The sequence below is a fragment of the Danio aesculapii genome, chromosome 19, assembly GCF_903798145.1.
Source record: "Danio aesculapii chromosome 19, fDanAes4.1, whole genome shotgun sequence".
NCBI classification, from domain to species: Eukaryota; Metazoa; Chordata; class Actinopteri; order Cypriniformes; family Danionidae; genus Danio; species Danio aesculapii.
In genome coordinates this window covers 17,483,340-17,504,890 of record NC_079453.1, presented here as the reverse complement: position 1 = coordinate 17,504,890, position 21,551 = coordinate 17,483,340, and the positions used below count along the sequence as shown (strand labels likewise).

At 40.4% G+C, this 21,551-nt stretch overlaps 1 protein-coding gene across 8 annotated transcripts in view; it reads left to right on the top strand.

Annotated features, from left to right (window-relative positions):
• Positions 1-21,551, top strand: part of thrb (thyroid hormone receptor beta) — a 184,771-nt gene that overhangs the window by 67,033 nt on the left and 96,187 nt on the right. For 5 of the 8 annotated variants that reach the window (XM_056479723.1, XM_056479719.1, XM_056479727.1 and 2 more), the window contains exon 2: positions 6,941-6,985. The exons of the other annotated variants lie outside the window; for them this stretch is intronic. The gene's annotated coding sequence lies outside the window, so the exon portion shown is untranslated. The remainder of the gene's footprint in view (positions 1-6,940; positions 6,986-21,551) is intronic. 8 annotated transcript variants of the gene reach the window in all.

Below are 21,551 nucleotides of genomic sequence, written 5' to 3'. Positions count from 1 at the left end.
GTTATCGTGATAAAAATGATTAATCTTGTAGCCCTAAGAAAAAGTTGGGACTGTATGGAAAACGCTAATTAAAAGACTGACTTCTATGTCATTGCAGACAATACAACAAACATTATTTAATGTGTTCCCAATGATTTTTATTGTTTTTCTTTTTTTTTTCAAAATAAACATGTATTCTAATTTTAAATTTTGCAACACATTTAAAAAAAGTTGGAACACACCATTGTCTCCATTGTATTCCATTGTCTTCTTGAAATATGCTTGGGCATACATGGAAAAGGAGGTAGCATGTTGGGCTCCAAAATCTGTATGTACTTGTAGCGCTGCCTCATAATTGAGGTAATGCTAACTGCAATTTCATTAGATGTGTGAAAGGGCCATGCAGAAATGTAGAGTCACTATCAGTTGTTGTGTATCCATAAGAGATCGATGAGGAAAGGCCATTTTGATGTGATGAGGTGACTGATATTATTTCCTGTCAAATCTGTAGCTGTTTTCTATATATACACATTTACATACCAAACAAAAAACAAGGGAGAGATAGCGGGTACCTGGACAATGCTCCGTGTGAAGGCTGAAGAAGTAAAATCCACATGGAGTACCTGTTTGCCTGATTTATCTTTTTTTTTTTTTTGTGCTGATAACAATTTTTTTCATGGATTTTTCTCTTTGGACTTGTTAACCCCACTGAACTGCTTTTAGGACTATCCATTGAGGAGACTAGATGTGCAGCAATTAAATGGATCATTGATTGTTTTCTAAGGAGAGATGGAAAATAGGAAAGTTAAACTAAACAAATTTACTCTACTAGCACCCCATTTCCTTCTAAAAAACAACCTAGACAAACAAATATTACACATTCAAATTTTTTTTTCTGCCATACTGTCACAGTAACCCAACTTCTTTTAACGCTACTTACCATGTTTCTGCCCCAATTCCTCAGGTCACCAGACACAGTCTGACACTAAAGTTTTACCTGGTTCATCCTCCTTTTTTGCTCGACCTCTGGTATGTCTGAGTTTCCCTCTTTTGGTGAAACCTGTGAGACAGCTGATGTATTCAACTTTATAGAGAAATGTGAAGACTATGTAGAGGTGAGACCATTGTCCAATCTGGAGCTGTTGGGTACACTTAGCACTGTCCTGCAAGTTCCAGCTTTAAGTTGGTGGAAGGCTGTAAAGGGAGAAAGAGAGAGACAGAATCCTTTAGAAGAGCATTAATGGATGCATTCCTACCAGCTTACTATATGTCTGAAGTAGAAGAAAATATGGTACAGCAGCTTTTTCTCATAAACATCTGACTGGTGTGACAATAAACCAACATCATCTAACATCCTTCTTGTTGGGGGTAACCATCAAAGTAAATGAACAGGATGTTCTGGATACAGGTAGTACATTTACTCTAATTCAAGTATGTGGGAGAGACTGAGATGTAAGAGAGTTGAAGCAACAAAGACTCTATCATCTCAGAAATTTATCATGGCTGATGGAACCATTCACCACTCTAGGAATCATCAGTTGATGAGTTTTGAGTGGCATGCAGAAAAGTATGAGATGGGGATTTTTATTATGAGGGATTCTCACTTGGCTTTTCCTGTTATTATTGGACCTGACTTTCTGAAGCTCGCAAGAATGGTAGTGGATTTAAAACAAGATTTTGTCTGTTTTACCCCCGTTCACAAGAAATGCATTAAGTCCATCTTGCTCAGTGAGACATGCTGCACTCCACCTGTATTCTGCTGTTCCATCTGACTGTGAACCAAAAGTGGCTCATCCATCTGACACACCAAACATCTGTTATCCAGAAGAAATAAGAGACTTGATCACTGCATAGACAATTACCACCTCAGAAAAACTTGGGCATACATTGTTTTATTAACACAAAGTTACCCTCGCAGACCATACCCCAGTAACATCAAGAGCTTATAGAGTATCTCCATTGAAGAAAAGCATTATTGAAGAAGAGGTAGATCGAATGCTGGAGAACAACATCATAAAGCCTTCTTTCTCGCCATGGTCTTCTCTGGTGGTCTTGGTCCCCAAGGAAGATGGAACTTATCGTTTCTGTGTGGACTACAGATGTCTTAACTAAAATACCATCTTTGATGCTTAACCCTAGCCTCTAATTCAGGACATCTTGGAGTCATTGGTGGGAGCTACCTTGTTTACATCCTTGGATTTAAGATCTGGAAATTGGCAAGTCAAGATGGCAGAGGAAAGCAAGGAGTTGACTGCTTTTATCATCACCAAAGGCCTATTCCATTTTAAATCGATACCATATGGACTGAAAAACTCTGCTGCAACATTTCAACAACTCATGGAGAGTGTTAGGGGAGTTGGGGGGTAATATATGTTTTGCATACATTAATGATATCATCCTTTTTTCAAAACCCCCAGAAGAACATACGAAACGCCTACATAAAGTATTAGAGAAACTTACACAGGCCACTCTCAACTTGAACATGAAAAAATGTCAGTTTTTCACCAGACAATTGAAATTCTTTGGACATCTTTTCACTGAAAGAGGGATAGAAATGTATAAAGAGAAAATTCAAGCAGTAGTGAATTTCCATACACCTTCTGACCTGAAGTCCCTCCAGCAATTTTTGGGGTTAGCAGGTTGGTACCACCGATATATTCCTCATTTTGCCGATATCACTGCTCCCCTAAATAATTTGAAGAAAAAAGGAGTGAGATGGGATTGGACTGAGGAATGTCAACCAAGTCTGAGTGCTCTAAAGCAAGCCAATATTTTGCCTTACACCAATAAGCCCTTCCAGATACACACAGATGCCAGTGATGTGGGACTAGGAGCTGTACTTACTCAAACATGTGACTACCGAGAGAAAGTATTCGCCTATGTTTCAAAGACTCTATCTCCAGCATAGAAGAGTTATAGTGCATCCGAGAAAGAGTGTTTGGGGGTGGTCTGGGCAGTAGAAAAGTGTAGACATTACTTGGAAGAGATGCCTTTGATGTATTCACAGATCATTCTGCATTGATTTGGGCATTTAATAGCCCAAAGACCTCTTCTTGTCTGACACGATGGACCCTGAGGCTGCAGCAATTTGACTTCCATAAACACCATAACACCATAAAGGGTGTATAAACTTGATACCTGACACTCTGTAGAGAGCTGGTGATCCATCAGTACCTAGCCTTTGTCTTTCCATCACTTCAACAACTGCATCACAGTTACCCATCAGTCTTGATAAAATCAGTCTCAACAAGATGATAAAGATTTACTCAAGTTAACCTCCACTACTTATTGTTGTGCTGCCAAAGATCAAGCCATTTAAGAATATTCAGGGTATTTGGTACAGAAAAGTTCCCCTTAAAGATGAAGGGAATAACTATCATCTTGTGGTACGTGGAGAACTCACTCAGAACTTTCTTTACTACTTTCATGACAATCCACTAGGTGGTCACTTGGGTCCACTTAAAACTCTTCTGAAGATCTTGGAAGTGGCATGGTGGCCATCTGTAAGATAAGAAGTCTGGAGTTATGTTAAAAGTTATAAGCTCTGTCAGGAGTACAAGCACAGTAATAGTAAACCCTCTGGACTTTTGCAGAGTAATTTAATCACTGAACCAGCACACATTCTAGGGACTGACCTGATGGGGCCGTTCCCAATAAGCAAGAAAAGAAATGCTTATAGTCTGGTTATTATGGACTACTTTACAAAGTAGACAGAATTATTCCCCTCGAGAGACAGGAAGACCCAAACGATTGCAAATATTTTCAAGAAGGAAATATTTACCTGATGGGGTGTCCCAAAGTATTTGCTATCAGACAGAGGTCCACAATTTACTTCTTCTATCTTGGCCGATGTGTATAAATCTTGGGGTTGCATAACAAAGACTAACTACTGCTTACCATCCATTAAGCAATCTGACTGAGAGAGTAAATAGGACTCAAAAACCATGATCGCTTCATATGTAGGCCAACAACACAAGAACTGGGACCAGTGACTGCCCAAGTTGAGGTATGCCATCAACACCGCTCGGCAAGAGACAACTGGTTGTACGCCAGCGGAGCTTATGGTAGGAAAGCAGATCTATGGGCCTCTGGAAAGACTCATACATCTACCACCATCACCTAAACAAGCATCTTACACTGTACTGGAGAGACAACACCACCTACAACAGGAGGTTATGCGTAGAATGAGGATGAACCAGGTTAAACAAGCTAAGTACTACAATCTTAAAAGAAAAGGTGTACAATTTAAGGTGGGTGACTTACTTTGGCTTAAAACTCACCCTTTATCCAGTGAAGTCCGTAAATTTACCTCCAAATTAGTACCTAAATGGAAGGACCGCGGGTGATTACTAAGAAAAAAGGGTCAATAAATTATGCGCTGCCACATAATTGAGATAATGCTTACTACAATTTCATTAGTTGTGTGAAAGGGCTATTCAGACAAGTAGACTAACTATCAGATGTTGTGTTTTCATAAGAGATCGATGAGTAATGGACTCTTATTTTATATATTTAATTTTGACATGATGAGGTGACAATCTGTAGCCATTTCCTATAGGTATGTGCACATTTACATACCATACACACCACGAGGGGGAGATAGAGGGCACCTGGACAACGCTCAGCGTAAAAGCTGAAGAAGTAAAACCAGTATGGAGTTGCTGTTTGCCTGATTTTTTTTTTTTTCATGTGCTAAGAATTTTTTTTGGGGGGGGATTTTTCTCTTTGGACTCGTTAGCCCTGCTGAACTGCTTTTCACCATCCATTGAGGAGACTAGATGTGCAGCAACTAAAGGGAACCTGTTATACTGACTCAAACTTTTCTGTAGGCGATATATTTTTCTCTCACATACATCCACAGACTTTTTATTTTATACAAACGCACATGCTTTTTGTGTATCCTGTTGATTAAATACGAGCAATACATATTTTTCAGCATAAATGGTGCCTTCACAGAAGTGCAAGTTATCTTTGCAAAGGGCACTGACACAACCCCATTCTATGACATGCCCTCTCTTTTGAACTTGTTGCTGGTAACAGTCTGGATGATCCTTTTCTTCTTTGGTCCGGAGCACAAAGTGTCCATTTCTCTTTGTTTTAGATTTTTGAATGATGGCATTAGTTCTTTGTCAGATAATGGGCAAAGATTGCAATATTCCTCAATCCTTTCAGTAAAAACAACTTGATCATCCTGCATAAGTGAAATTGTGGAACTCCAATTTATTCAAGAAATTGTACAGCACTGGTATGGTATGGAATATACAGTATCTTGCCAAATAGCATTTTAGTATGCGCTTGGCAGTTTTATGCTGACTGTCCTATTTTGCAGAAATCAAAGTGGATAAAAAGCTTTAATTATTTTATCTGTATGTTTATATATTTGTTTTAAACAATTAGTCATGTTCTGACCTTTATCAGTGTTTCCCCCACCATTATATAAGGGGGGCACCCTGACCTTCTAACGGCTGTTCCCATCCCCCTTGAAGTCACGTTAATAGTATTATCTATATAGCTGCCAGATCACAACTTTTTTAAATAAACAAGCTAAACAACCATATGTAATATCTTATTTACACAACAGCATGTCATTTCTGTTCTGCTCTCGCGTCACAGCAGCTAAAATTTATACAGATGCAGACATCCCAAGTCTCTCGAAAGTTCCAGGAGTCAAATGCATAGAGACTCCCGGTTGCCAGCGAACATATGATAATCTCACGGAAATCCCGCGTCTCCCACCCGGTCCTCAAATACGTCCCGCATCCCTCCCCGCTCTTCAGATACGTCGCACCCATCCCATGCTGTGATGCAAGCAGAGCTATCTCCTCTATCTAGTGTCTAGTTATGACCTCTCCGGGAAGCTCTGCGTGTCTTTCGCAAATTCATGCCTGCTCCGTGATCCCTCAAAATAATATAAAATACCCGGAATATCATGGCGACGAGAGAGAATGAGCAAGTGAACAGATCGCGAGAGGTCAAAAGTTAGAGACGAGCAAAATATTTGAATTGTCTTGCATGTATTTAGGCCTTTTTACATATAACAACTGAAAGTTCTGTGTTTTTGACAACATTACAAATTCACTAAAAGCTAACTGGAATTATTAGATAAAACTTATTTAACATGAATATTTAATAATGTAACTTCTTGTAATACACTCATTGCTATAAAAAAGTGTTTATAGGCCTATTTCCTTTTAGTAAACAAGTATTAGATTTATAGATGTGCATTTTAACTAATTTTCATCTTTGATCATTTGCAATGTTTCCAAATTTTTCTGTGGTGGTTCATTCTGCTGTGGTGACCCCTGATAAATAAGGCACTAAGCTGAAGTAAAATGAATGGATGAATTATTTTCTGTAAAGCTGCTTCTGGCCATGACATGTTCACATCTAAATTTTTATAAGAGACGTGTTTAATAAATGTTTCAATAAATGGGTCAGACATTTCTGACTTTCCAAATGGTTGTACAGTTCAAATAGTTGTTCAGTTATTTACTGCTGTCATTAAAAGACCATGACTCCTTGTGTCAGTGTGAGTCTGAATAGCCACGCTGCATTTTGTCACGCCGCAGCCCCAATCCACCCCCCCATCCAAAAAAACCCCCCAAAAACTGTAAACCTAGGGGAAACACCGTATATGTTACTTTATTGTCCATCAACACTTTTATTCAATCAATTTCTCCTGGCATACATAAGTTATTTTTATCTTCAAGTGGTTTTATCATTGCAATTACTGTATCTTTATTTAAAAATCACTCACCCGATATCAGTGATGTGTTCTTCTATGTTGGCTAAGCATTGTGTTGTTGCCATTCTATCAGCATGCAGATCATCTGAAGTGCTGGCTGAAATGTATTGACATTGTTAATTTGTTTTGGTAAACTGGCTTGTTCTGTTGTTTTTTCTTTTTCCTCTTCAGAGTAAATATAAACTCAGCTAAAAGTGTCAATCATATCATTCACAGGGTCTCTCATCTGAATGAATGCATTGCCCATGAAGTCAGCGATGGGTGAGATCTCATTCCTATCAATCTCAATGTTTTAATTTCAAAATTTTGATGTTTATAAACAACTAGTGTCCCTGTTCAAGCACTATTTATCTAACTTTGTCTCTGTTTTTAATAAATTTAAAAAGTCACAAATATTTTGGGTTTTCTTAATAAAGATGAAATAAAAACATCTAATGCTTAAATATCATCATTCCTCATATTTGTCCACTTTCAAACATAATATTTACACTTGACAAATAGAAACAGAAAAAAACAGCTCATCTGGGATTGTCTATATCATTCCTTAGTAAACAATTGATTGAAAAAAAATTGTCCTGAAAAACATTGAACGTGGTCAAATACATTAAATCAGTTCTCAGAGGTAAGTCTGTTAGCCACAAAAACTTGCTGATGAAACATCAATTTCTAATTGTTCTTATGATATAAGAAGTCATAGAAGATACAAGAAGTTTGAAGATAAACCTCCAGTTTTCTTTCTACACAGCTAAACTGATTTTTTTTTCTATGCCAGTGCTTGCTTTAATTGTTACAACAAGAAAACCTGGACCCTGCTGAATTTTACATTATCAGCAATGTAAACTCTCCCAGCTGTCCACCTAGGTATTTTTACATTACATTTAGTCATTTAGCAGACATTTTTGTCCAAAGCAACTTACAGTGAGAAGGCATTCAACAAGATGAGACAAAGCACACAAGTGCTAATTTCACAAAGGAACTGTTAGTGCTTAGCAAATAAAGAGCTAGAGTATGGAGGGGGAGCATTTAAAAAAAAAATATTTTAGTGCTCAGGTGACTGCGAAAGAGGTGGGTTTTTAATTGTTGTTAGAATGTTACTTGAAAATCATCAGTCTGTATGGGAATGGGAAGATCAATCCACCAGCGAGGAACATTTTATGAAAATTTTTGGAAAGAAACTTTGAGCAATTCTGTGATGGTATCACAAAGTGGCACTCACTTACATTTACATTTAGTCATTTAGCAGACGCTTTTATCCAAAGCTACTTACAAATGAGGACAAGGAAGCAATTTACACAACTATAAGAGCAACAGTGAATAAGTGCTATAGGCAAGTTTCAGGTGTGTAAAGTCTAAGAAGCAAAGCATTAGTAATGTATAGTAATGTAAATTTTTTTTTTTGAGAGAGAGTACAGTTAGTGGTATAGCCAGAGAGGCAGTTGCAGATTAGGAAGGAAAGTGGAGACTAAATAGTTGAGTTTTTAGTCGTTTCTTGAAGACAGCAAGTGACTCTGCCGTTCTGATGCTGTTAGGGAGTTCATTCCACCAACTGGGCAGATTGAATGCGAGAGTTCGGAAAAGTGATGTCTTTCCTCTTAGGGATGGAACCACGAGGCGACGTTCATTCACTGAACGCAAGTTTCTGGAGGGCACATAAATCTGCAGAAGTGAGAGCAGATAAGAAGGAGCAAAGCTAGAGGTCGCTTTGTAAGCAAACATCAGAGCTTTGAATTTGATGCGAGCAGCAACTGGCAGCTAGTGCAAACGGGTGAGTAGCGGAGTGACATGTGTTCTTTTCCGTTCATCAAAGACCACTTGTGCTGTTGCGTTCTGAAGCAGCTGAAGAGGTTTGATAGAGTTAGCTGGAAGCCCGGCTAGTAGAGAGTTGCAATAGTCCAGTTTGGAGAGAACAAGAGCTTGAACAATGAGTTGAGCTGCATGTTCAGATAGGAAGGGTCGGACCTTTCTGATGTTATAGAGTGCGAATCTGCAAGATCGAGCAGTTCTAGAAATGTAGTCATAGAAGTTTAGTTGGTCATCAATCGTTACTCCAAGGCTTTATACCATTTTGGATGCAGTAATGGTTACCCCATCCATCTGGATTGAAAAGTTATGGTGTAGAGTCAGGTTGGCAGGAACTTCAAGCATTTCCGTTTTTGCGAGGTTAAGCTGAAGATGATGATCTTTCATCCAGTGTGAAATGTCTGACAGGCAGGCTGAGATGCGAGCTGGAACCGAGGTATCATCAGGGTGAAAAGAGAGTTATAGCTGGGTATCATCAGCATAGCAGTGGTAGGAAAATCCATGTTTCTGGATGACTGGTCCTAAAGATGTCGTGTAGATGGAGAAGAGAAGTGGCCCAAGAACAGAGCCCTGAGGTACCCCAGTGTTTAGATGCTGTAGGTTGGACACCTCTCCCCTCCAAGACACCCTGAATGACCTGTCAGCGAGGTAAGATCTGAACCATTGAATAACAGTGCCTGCAACGCCCAGTGACTCAAGCGTAGATAGCAGGATCTAGTGGTTTACAGCGTCAAAAGCAGCTGATAAATCCAGCAAGATGAGGACAGATGATTCAGAGTCTGCTTTAGCCAGTCTGAGATCCTCCACGACCGAGAGCATGGCAGTCTCAGTTGAGTGGCCTTTCTTAAAGCCAGATTGCTTGTTGTCCATGAGGTTGTTTTGAGTAAGAAAGTCCGGGACTTGATTGAACACTACTTTCTCCAGAATATTGGCCATGAATAGAAGCAGGGAAACCGGTCTGTAGTTTTCAAGTAGCGTTTGATCCAGGTTGGGTTTCTTTAGCAGTGGGGTTACCCTAGCCTGCTTAAATGAAGTGAGGAATAAACCAGAGTCAAGAGATGTGTTAATTATGTGAGTCAGTGTTGGTATGACTGCAGGAGAAATGGCTTGCAAGAGATGAGAGGGAATGGGATCAAGCGGACAGGTGGTTGCATGGTTAGATAGCACGAGTTTGGCAAATTGAGCACTGATTTTTGCAGTTTTGGTGCAAAAGAATGTAGCAAAGTCGTCAGTAGTGAGTGTGGAAGATGCAGGTGGAGGAGGAGGATAGAGGAGGGAGGAAAATGTTTTAAAAGGTAAGCGAGGATTGGTGGCACTGTTGATTTTCTGATGGAAGTATGTCTGCTTTGCAGAAGTAACCTCAGCCAAGAAAGAGGACAGAAGAGTTTGGTATGTTATGAGCTGTTAGGGATTTTTAGTTTTTCGCCAAATTCTCTCTGCAGCCCAAAGTTTTGAGCGATGCTCACGGAGAACATCAGAGAGCCAGGGTGCAGGAGTACTGGCACGGGCTGGCCTGGATGTAAGAAGACATAGTCTGTCTAGACATGATGCTAGTGTGGAGCAGAGTGTATCAGTGGCACTGTTTGTATCAAGTGCAGAGAGTTTGCAAGATGGAGCAAGAGAGTCTGAAACAATGGTGGATAGTCTATTGGGTGAGAGAGAGCATAGGTTTCTGCGAAAGGCAACTAGAGTTGTAGTGTGTGGTGGCTCAGAAGTAATGTGGATGTTGAGAGACAGAAGGAAATGATCCGATGTTTGTAGTGGAGTTACTAGTGTTTGATCAGCGAAGCAATGTCGAGTGTAAATAAGTTCTAGCTGATTACCTGATTTGTGAGTAGCAGAAGTAGGTGCTCTTTTGAGGTCAAAAGAGGCAAGCAGAGTCTGGAAGTCAGCAGCTTGAGGTCTTTCAATGTGAATGTTGAAGTCACCTAGCACCAACATAGCACTTACCATCCATAGGCTTTTGGAGGAGATGTAGACCCTCAGGAGCAGGTGGAGATGGGGTGTAGTGCCAGCGGTTGTTCTGTAAGCAAGCATCAATTATTTATAACTTTTTAACTTTGATATAAGCCTTGACTGTTTACCAATGCAGAGAGATAATGAAGGTGCAGAGCTCTGGATCATCTGTAGAGGTTTAAGGGTGCAAGATGGGAGTCCAGCTAGAAGAGCATTGCAGTAATCCAGCCTTGAATTGAATTGAGCTTAGACTAATGCTGTGTTCACACCAGATGTGGAACGCGCATAAAGCGCAAGTGATTTACATGTTAAGTCAATGCAAACGCGCGAATAGACATCCTGCGGCACGATACGCGCAAATGGCATGGCGCGAATGACGCGAATTGCGCAAATGGCGTGAATTCCGCAGTGCGAATGCCATGATACGCGCGAATGGCGTGTATCGAAATGCTGGAGTTTAAAAATCTGAACTTCAGCGGACATTTGTGCCGCGTTAACCAATCAGGAGCTTGCTCTTGGGGGGACGTGATTATGACGTACGGCCTGTTGTTGGTGTCTTAGGGGAAATCCTCGAGCCAACAAAAGTTCATGAAACTGGGCTCGGCTCAGTCAGAAGCACCGCTAAAAGCCTCCATCATTCAGGTTAAGTTTCTGGAGGAATTTATGAGCTCACAAAGCTGGATGCACCTCTGAAAGGATCTAGTGGACTCAGACACGGCCCTAAACGTATCGACACTGTTTTTCAGCCTTCATAAAGCACATAAACACTGTTATTTTCTCAATAAAATCCATGTTAGCCATTTAGCAACGAAGCTACAGTCCCCGGGCAGACAGAATCCGCATCTGTCCCGAAGTGAAATTGATGCGCGAATTAAGTAGATTTTTACGTGCGAATGAAGCGAGTAAACTCAAATGTTAATGCATCTATTTATGTGCAAATATCGCGATTTATCCGTGCGTTCCACGTCTAGTGTGAACACAGCATAAAAGGTGTGCTGCATGATAGGTTAGGATGGGTCTGATCTTTCTGATGTTGAAAAGTGCAAATCTGCATGATCAAGCCGTGTTAGAAATGCGCTTTTTAAAACACAGCTGATCATCTAAGCTCACATCAAGATTCTTTAATGAATACATTTGGTAATAATAGATGATCTCAGTTAGATTAAGAAATTGTTTTGAATGTGTGGAGGTGGAGGGAAGATGGGAAGTTCTGTTTTTGCCAGAATAAAGCTGTAGGCCAATGTTTCTCAACCACATTCCTGGAGAACCACCAACACTGCATGTTTTGGAGGTCTCCTTTCTCTGTCACTACCATTACAGGTCTTTCAGCCTCTGTTAGTGAGATGATGATCTGAATCAGGTGTGTTTGGTTAAGGAAAATGGAAAATTCACCCAAGTCAAGACATTCTTCACACAGTGTCAAATCCTTGCATCTACTGTTAAGTCATCTGGCTGAAATGAAAGATAGAGCTGTGTGTCATCGGTATAACAAAAATAAGAGAAAACTATGTGATTGGATGATAGTTCTCAGTGATGTGCTGTAAATAAAATACAGAAGGAGACCAAGAACAAATCTCTGAGGTACGCTTGTGACTAGCTGATGTACTTTAGAAAGCTCTTTTTTCCAGGCAACCCTGAAAGATCTGCTGGTGAGGTAAGACTTCAATCAGCAAATTGGGGCTCCAGTGATTACCATTGAGGAGAGGGTGCATCTGATGATTTACCATATTAAAAGCAGTTGACAGGTTCAGTAAAAGCAGAATAGATGATTTAGAACCTGCTTTGGCAGTTTGCAGGGCTTCAGTGTCTGAGAGTAGTGCAGTCTCAGAGGAATGTCCGCATTTGAAGTCTGATTGCTTTCCATCCAGCTGGTAAAAATGTGGAAATTCGTTTTAAAACAATAATTTTCCCATAGTTTTGGCTATAAAAGGATTGACACCTGCTAAGGTCAGTGGGGCCTTTTGTTTTACTCCATGCTCTCTCTGTTGCCCTGAGTGATGTGAAATTTTGCACTGATAGAACATCAAAGATGCCAGGGGTTCAATGAAGTAGTGCACATTGGACTGGTGGAGAGAGGACAGATTTCATTTGGGTAGGATGTTAAAGTAGAGCAGAAAGTTTCTGCTGCACTATTAACTTCAAAAAATAAGAACTTAAAGAAGTGGTTGCGGTTGAATGACGTAATAAGAGAATGGAAATCGGTAGCATAAGGTTTGTCTAAATTAATGTTGAAGTCACCTAATTCTACAAGTGGGCTGTTCTCTTCAGGGAATGGGGGGAGATAAAGGGGGAAAAGGCACAAAGGAGGAAGAGCCAGAACTTTCGTCTCGACACCATAGGAGACACCATAAAACTCCCAGCAACCACAAATGGTGTTGATCATTTTCAAGAATCCTTACATACCTCAACAAGCTTGTCAGACCCATCTTCACTTTTACACAAGAGTCTGCTGAAAACCACTATGTCCTCAAAGTTGTACATGAGTCATTGACTTTTATCTGCAGTCCCTGACCAGTGTCTTCCAGTGATTAATTCTACCTGCTGTGGATAACTTCCAGTTTGGCAATCAGTCTGGCACAACAGCCAGAAAACATAAAGTAAGACTACCAGCAGTTGAAAAAAGCCATCTTTACAGAATTCTCAGACCCCAGAGTCTGAAAATGGTCTGATCGCCACCTTGGATGCTGGACTGGCATGAAACTTACCTCAGGTAGCTTCAGCCACCTTTTCTTTAAACATCGCTGTCTCATTGTAAGTCTTGCCCTCAAACAATGCCTATTCAACAACCTCATGATTTGGCATAAAAGGCCTATAACAGGGCCCATCAAACTTTTTTCCTGGAGGGACGGTGTCCTGCAGAGTTTAGCTCCAATCTTAATCAAACACACCTGAACAAGCTAATAAAAGTTTATGTAAGTATACCTGAAACTTTCAAACAGGTGTGTTGAGTTCAGTTGGAGCTACACTATGCAGGGACGACCCTCCAGGACCAAGTTTGGTGAACCCTGGCCTAAAAAAAACAGGCCTCATTAGAAAGGGTCCCTAAAATACCTGTGGTTTGATGCCAATATCCCACACTGATGTTTCAAGGTGAAGAGCATCACAAAAAATTAAAGCCCTTCAACATAATGCCAACGGTACTTTTAATCAGCAGAATGTGTTTTAATATTAACAGACCAAGATACCAGACCAATCACTGGACAGAGCCATGGACAAAAATATCTTTGTTAGGTAAAGCATTTTGCTACACCCGCCAGATGTCTGACAGCAGACAACTGCTCAACATCTCATACAGGAGACTTTTCTAGACTGCTCCAAAACAGAAGTGCCAGTCTACGTTTTAGGTTACAAGAGATGCTGATGTTAGCAAGTGAACTTCCTAGACAATACTTACAGGAGGAGTAATGTGGAGAACAAACTTCATTCACAGGGCACAACACAGCATCAAGCTATTCCATGGGAGAAGCACCACTTAACTCAGTTGACAGCCTATAAGCAGCCAGTAAACATCAAATGATCATTTAGCAAAACCACCAACAGCTAATACTCCCTTGTAAACTACTTAGGCCCTGTTTACAATGATACATTTTAGTTTTAAAACGCATAACTTTTGCTGCGGTTACGCATTCTGTCTACAACTTTCCTGAGTTTTTGAGCTTCGAATATGGAGTGTTTTAAAAAAAAATGCTGAAGAGTCAGTTTTCATTTTAAAATGCTGCTGCTCCATGTCAGAGTGGATGGGGGAAAACTGAGACATCTAAAAATGGAGGCGTAGCTGCAGACATGCGCTACCGATTGGGGATGTCAAGTATACAAAGTTCAGTCTTGGATCCTTTCCTCAGACTTCATAAGTTTGATATGAAAAACAAACTTCTGAGGACACGTTGTTTAAATCTTCAAAGGCAACAGTGTACTTTATAACCTCATTCACATCACCCTGGCTACAATGTTTCACTATCTTAACAATAAAATGAAAACCTGATATTGTCACATCCCCGGCTCCCTCACCATCTCGTTCCCTCAGCTTTAATCACCGCTCTCCTTCACTTTCCACCCCTCATTACACCCAAGCACTCTCACCGGACTTCTAATCTGACACACCTGCACCCATAATCAAGTCCCTTATATAGCCTCCTCAATTCCAGTCATTCAGTGGCTGGAATCGATGTGAGATGGTTCACCTTACCTTTTTCCTGGCTCTCCTCTTCCGTGGCTGTTTCTCCTTTCCAAAGGACGTTTCTACTAAAGCTGTGGATGCACTAGCTATGATTAAGGGAAGTGACTTTATTCTCTATGCTTGTTTGAAGATCCTTGTTTCCTTGTACAAGCTTAGTTAATTGTGAATTTTCGTATCATCCCCATACATGTCTTGGTGGATTCTGGAGCGGCTGGCAACTTCATTTCTTCGAACTTCATTGCCAAACATCATATACCTACAGTACATAATGAAACTCAATACAAAATCACCACCATTCAGGACTCCCCATTAGGTGATGGGAAAATCTCTCGCTGTACCAGAGAAGTCATCATCCAGTCTCCCCATCATCATCGTGACAAGTTAATTCTACTCCTCCTTCCCCGAGCTAATGTGGACATCATCCTGGGCAGGCGGTGGCTTGCTGAACATCAGCCTGAAATAAACTGGAGTACCGGTAAAATTGAAGGATTGAGCTCCGAATGCTCCAAAAATGGTCACATCGCTCCCCCTGCTGTTCACTCTCCGCCCTGCTACATCCCTACCATCTACACCCCATTTCTCTACGTTTTTAGCAAGGAACAAGCCACACAACTACCCCCACATTGGTCCTGGGACTGTAGTATTGACCTGCTGCCTAAAGGCAAATTACCACATAGAAGGATTTATCCCTTATCCCATTCTGAGCACGAGGCGATGGAGACATCAACGAAGCTCTCAGCTAAGGGTTCATTAGACCATCCACTTCCCCAGCTGCCTTCAGCTTCTGCTTCGTCGCTAAGAAGAATGGAGTACTCAGGCCCTGTATTGATTATAGGTTCCTGAACACAGCCATGGTTAAATTTCCCTTTGCCTCTAGTCCCAGCTGCTCTGGAAGAGCTCCGCGAAGCTGGCATATTCACCAAGCTGGACCTCCGAAGTCTGCATGTGAATGAACTGAATTAAACTCTCGGATTAAAGGAGGAATTAAAATGAAACTTCTGTCATTGTTTGCTCACCATAAAGGGACAGGTCAGGCAAAAATTAACATTTACTCAGCATTTTCTTCACCCCATATGCCATAAAAAATATCTGTTTTTTTTTAATGATTTCATATTTTTCCTCCCCTTTTATTTGTGCTTTTGAATTGAATTATGGGACTTTGATCTTTCCTCCAACCACTTTTGATTTTAAAGTTTGAAAGTGTGACTTTTTTTTTTTTATGGGACGAGTGGAAAACAGTTTCATCACTCCCACCGGTCACTATGAATACCAGGGATGCCAACAGTCCTTTCATATTCCAAAGCTTTATGAACGAGATTTTCAGAGACTTCCTCCATCACTTTAATATAGTATACATAGATGACATCCTGATTTATTCCTGTTATCGGGCTGAACATCAAACTCATGTTCAGAAGGTTCTCCAATGTCTCAGAGACAATCATCTTTATTTAAAAGCTGAAAAATATCCATCAGCAGTTCCATCAACCCTCGATCTCCTACCTCGGATACGTGACCTCCGCTGAGGGGGTCAGCATGGAAAGAGGCAAAGTGGATGCAGTTTCACAGTGGGAAGCACCTAAAATGCTGAAGGAGTTGCAGAGGTTCATTGGATTCGCCAACTTCTACGGAAGGTTTATTAAGAGTTATAGTATTCTCTCTGCTCCCTTAACCTCCCTCCTGAAAGGCGGATGATGTTCACTCACCTGGAACCCCGAAGCACGTCAAGCCTTTATCCACCTCAAGGAAGTATTCACCACTCCACCTGTCCTCCGTCATCCGGACCCAACGCTCCCGTTCGTCGTGGAAGTTGACGCGGGTGACACTGGAGTTGGCGCCATCCTTTCCCAGTGGTCTGATGAACCCCGTACCCTCCATCTGTGTGCATACTACTCCAAGAAACTCTCACCAGCGGAACAAAATTATGGCATCGGAGACCGCAAGCTTCTAGCCATCAAACTGGCAATGGAAGTATGGCATCACTGGCTGGAAGGAGCACAATTCCCATTCACGGTCCTAACAGATCACAAGAACCTCCAGTATATCTGCGATGGCGAACGCTCGCCAAGCTCGCTGGTTCCCATTCTTTGCTTGGTTCCACTTTAATATAACCTACCAGCCAGGTCACAAAAATGTAAAGGCTGATGCCCTTTCCTGTATGTACTCACCAGAACCTTCCTCTGTAAAGAAATTCAGATGAAGAAATTCGATGAAGATGAAGAAATTCAGATGAAGAAATTCGAGCTGCCACTGGTGAAGAACCAGCGCCCCCTGAACTCCCACCTGGTCGCATGTACGTACCATCCAGATGCCATGTTCCCCTCCTGGTTAGTGTGCACACCTCCCACTGCTCAGGACATCCAGGTAGCAGGCGAACCCTCTCGCTCCTTCAACAGAGATATTGGTGGCCCAATATGACCAGGGATGTCACCCAATACATCCAGGGTTGCTCGGTCTGTGCTATCACCACCACTCCTCGTCGATGGCCTGAAGGAAAACTGGAGCCGCTACCCATTCCCCGCCGACCCTAGACCAACCTAGAAGTGGACTTCCCCACCGACTTGCCTCCATCACAAGGGTATACCATCATTCTTTTTGTAGTAGATCGCTTTTCAAAGTCCTGCAAATTAATCCCTCTAAAAGGTCTCCCTAAAGATCTAGAAACAGCTGAAGCCCTCTTTTACCACATTTTCGGTATTACGGACACCCCGAGTACATTGTATCAGACCGGGGTCCACAATTTATCTCCAGGGTCTGATGGGCATTCTTCCGACTTCTGGGCACGACCAGTCTATCCTCAGGCAATCACCCGCAGACTAACAGCCAGAACCAGGCGTAAGATTCAAGAAATTTCCCGCTATCTCCAGATGTACTGCTTTCAACACCAGAACACCTGGAGCCAGTATATACCGTGGGCTGAGTATGCACAGAATTCTCTTAGACAATCCTCCACCGGTCTAACACCCTTTCAATGTGTTTTAGGATACCAACCATCCCTGTTCCCATGGTCCGGCTAACCACCATGCCACCAACCTCCATTGTCTTCCAAATCTTACCTATCGTCCGGGTGACCAGGGACATCCACCAGGAACATCTGCCTCCATCTGCCATGCCGCAGGATGAGTCCCCGTTACATGAGACCATTCACTGTTCACTCCCAAATCAACTCATTCCCCTTCCACCTCAACCTCCCTCCACAGTCAAACCTTATGTTGATCATTTATAGTCACAATCGCATATCGCAATATTCAATAATTACAATATGAAAATGTTCCCAATTGTGCAACCCTACTTTCACCTATAGCATAGAATTGGCCCAACCGGGTCCTCGGTACTTAAGAAAACTCAATACAGTGTTGATTTTTTTTCTTTAGTACCAATAGCATCAAAGTACCATTTCTTTTGACAATATTATTACTAAGATCAATTTGGCAAAAGAAAGCAGCTAGAAAATGGTTAAATGAAACAACAGGAAGATGAACTTTATGGAATGTGGAGGTGCTATTATCAGAGGTAAAAACTAGGAAAATAAATTTGGAATTAATAAAAAAGAGAAAACCTCTTGAGTGGGAGAGTTAGTCTGACATTGTTAAAGGTGCAGTAGGATATCTGGGAAAATGCTAAATTTAGCATAAAAGCTTTGAAAATGCACGTTTGTGCCTGCTGTATAAAGCCTCCTGAAGGCATGAATGCAGACAGAATAGATCATGGACAACCTTACTAGATCATGCCATTCACCAGTTAGAAAACTTTGTAGTAATTTATAATGCTACATGTCTGAACTTAGAAAACCTTTTTGAACACCTGTATTATATTTAGCACATTTTCACTTGTGTAGCAAGCAAAACTTAATAAGCCCCTTTCACATAGTGATACCGGTAAATATCCAGAAAGTTTTTGGAACGACTTTACTGGTAAATAAAAAAAAAAGGATGTTCACACAGGCAAGGAAGTTCTGAAATTTTTCTAGAAAAGGACTGTTCACACATCCATTCCAGAATACTGGTAAATTCTGATATAATTAACCAGAAATGACCTCTAAACCACAGCTAAATGTTTAAACATTTGACTACATTACAAATTCTGTGGTTGGATAAGTATTGTGAACAACTTCGATGAAAATATATGAAGGAACACTTTCACATGTCGAGATGTACATAGTGTGTGTGTGTGTATGTGTGTGTGTGCTGGCACTTGCTTCATGCTTTACTTACCGTGCATTCGAACTGGGATTCAGCGTGAATGCTTGAAAGAAGGCTTGTTTAAGGTTGGGGCTGACGTGATCATCATGGCAACGTCAGCCAATAACATTAGTCTGCAATCGGCTTCTGTCTGACCTAGGGTATTTGCATTAAGCAATCTAATTGGCTGATGCTTCCGTTGGCACTTTAAAAGTTAAGAAATTCCCAACTACTGCAGTGAGCAACGCCACTGAGGCAGCGCTGACGGATCCATAATTCAGTTTGGCAACGCTTGACGTCACCCATTCAATATGAATGGGAAGCATTGACGGTTTATCATAGGCATTTTATCAATAATTTTTTTACACAGTTGGCATTAAGAAAGAACATAGAAACATTATCTGACTAACATCTAGCCGCTATATGTGTCTGTAAAAATATTCAAAGGCTTTTATTTTCATAAACAGCGCGGATGTGAATGTGTCTGAATGTTCTGATTGGTCGGAGTAGTTGTCTCACATCACACGTTCTAATCTTTCCTGCAATTTTCCTTCTGTGTTCACACAGAGCAGCATTCCGGCAAATTACCGATAATGTTGCAACTTCTCTTTCTGGAAAATTGCTGTATGTGTATGTGTGAAAGGGGCTATAGTATATTTCATGCATGCAAGCATTGCTGGTCTTTGCTGACATCTCTATGGAGATACGCACTTTGTCCAACATAAGCGTAGTTGCTGACAGACCAGCTGAGTATAGGAATTACAGTATACTTCTACATTTCAGTTTTCCCAATGCTGGCATTGGGGTAAAGTTGGTTTTAAATTGACAGATTTAGAGTTTCTCCTTCATTTATTTAAGAAAAGTATTGTTTGCAAATTCTAAAAAGGGAAATCAAAGGATAACATTGTTTACAGTCAAACAAATAGTGCTAAAGCTGTTTTGTAGTCATACTAGGATGTTATTTCAGGCAGAATATTCCAAAAAGTGTGGTAACCAATATAGGGACGGTGTCGCAAGGTAAATGACAAATGAACACAAATGAATGAATGTGTGAATATCAAACCAACTTTACATCAGTAAAGCTGGCTACACAGAAGTTTATTCAAGTAAATAAAAATCAGAAAAAGGAGTGTTAAAAACAGAAACATCCGGTTGTCTTTTTACATTACATTTACGTTACCAAGACAACTGACACTAGCTTCCTTTTGAATGTACTCTCTGCTTTACACAGCACTTTTTTAAATGGCCTTTCTTCTCGTTTTAAGCTTGAACACTTGAAAGAATGCTTAACTGACTGTCTTTTGATTGAACTACATTATTGATACTGTAAAAGGTACCATGTGAAATTGAAGTTACTTGATTACATCAATCTTTTGCCTAAAGTTTTCAGTTTCAGTAGCCCATTTGTGAAAGAACACAATCTACATAAGCTTTACATGACTAACATGGTTTTAAAACATTCATACCTGTCAAAAAAAGAAATACAACAAACAAGGTGTAATCTTTCAGACCACTGTTTTGAACAGCATATGTCCCACCAGCGTGCAATTTTTGATCAATTTCAAAAACGTTCAAAAACAATCTTTCTTTTCATGGATCTCATTGATTTTTTTAGAATGAGTGAATGCGCAAATGACATATATAGACTGTATCTATCTGTGTGAAAACAGTCCGCAGATATACATATCTACATTTGTTGACAGACAGTTTGAGGTACCTATTGTAAGTTTTGGCCTGAAATTTTTAATTGGACGAATAATTTTTAGTCCTATACCTCACCCAGAATATAAAAATACATTCATTCATTCAGCAGCATGCCAAAAATCCCACAACTAGCAGTTGAACAGCTGCTCAGATGGCCAATATGTACCCCATTGCTGAAGGCAATGCTTGCATCTGTTATTACATGCACTGCTGCTTTGCAGGTTTGATGCTGGAGAACAGCATTTTTAAAGGCATGTTTCACCTTTAAGGAATGTCTGGAAGCTCTAGTTCTCAGTATTACCACAAAACTAAGAAATGATGCTAGCAAAATTCTTTACGTTGTGTTATTTTACAATTGTCAAAAGTTTTAACCCATAGGTTTTAAAGTCAGCGGGAACTAGAGGTTGCTGAGTCTTTTATCTCAGTATGTTCATGTACTTTCATTTGAAATGGAATAATTAGTCTGCTTTCTTTTTGTTCTTTTTGTCGCTCATAGCAAATTGGATTACTTGCACAGATTAATTATTCACCTTAAAGAAAAGTAGTGCACGCAAGCAAAATAATGTGGCTTTACATTTAATGTAAATACTGAATATTGTGGCTTTACATGTGTGCTTGACTTTAATATGGAGTTGGCCTACCCTTTGCAGCTATAACAGATTCCACTTATCTGGTTAGGCTTTCTCCATGCTTTAGTGTGTTTATGGAAATTTTTTTATCATTTATTTATTTTTTAGAAAGGCACGTATTCATTTTTAGAAGCACATATCCACATTTAGAAGCGAAATATCCATATTTGAAACATTAAAATGTGACAAACATGCAAAAAAATAAAATTAAATAAAAATAATTCATTAAGGTGTCAAACACCTTTTCCCACCACAGTATTTATTTGTGTGTGTATTTGTAAAAATGTGTGTACTGTTTGTGTGTACATGCTTGCATGTGATCATTTTTGTGTTTATGTATGCATATTGGATGTGCATTTGTGTATGTGTGTGTGTATGCGTGT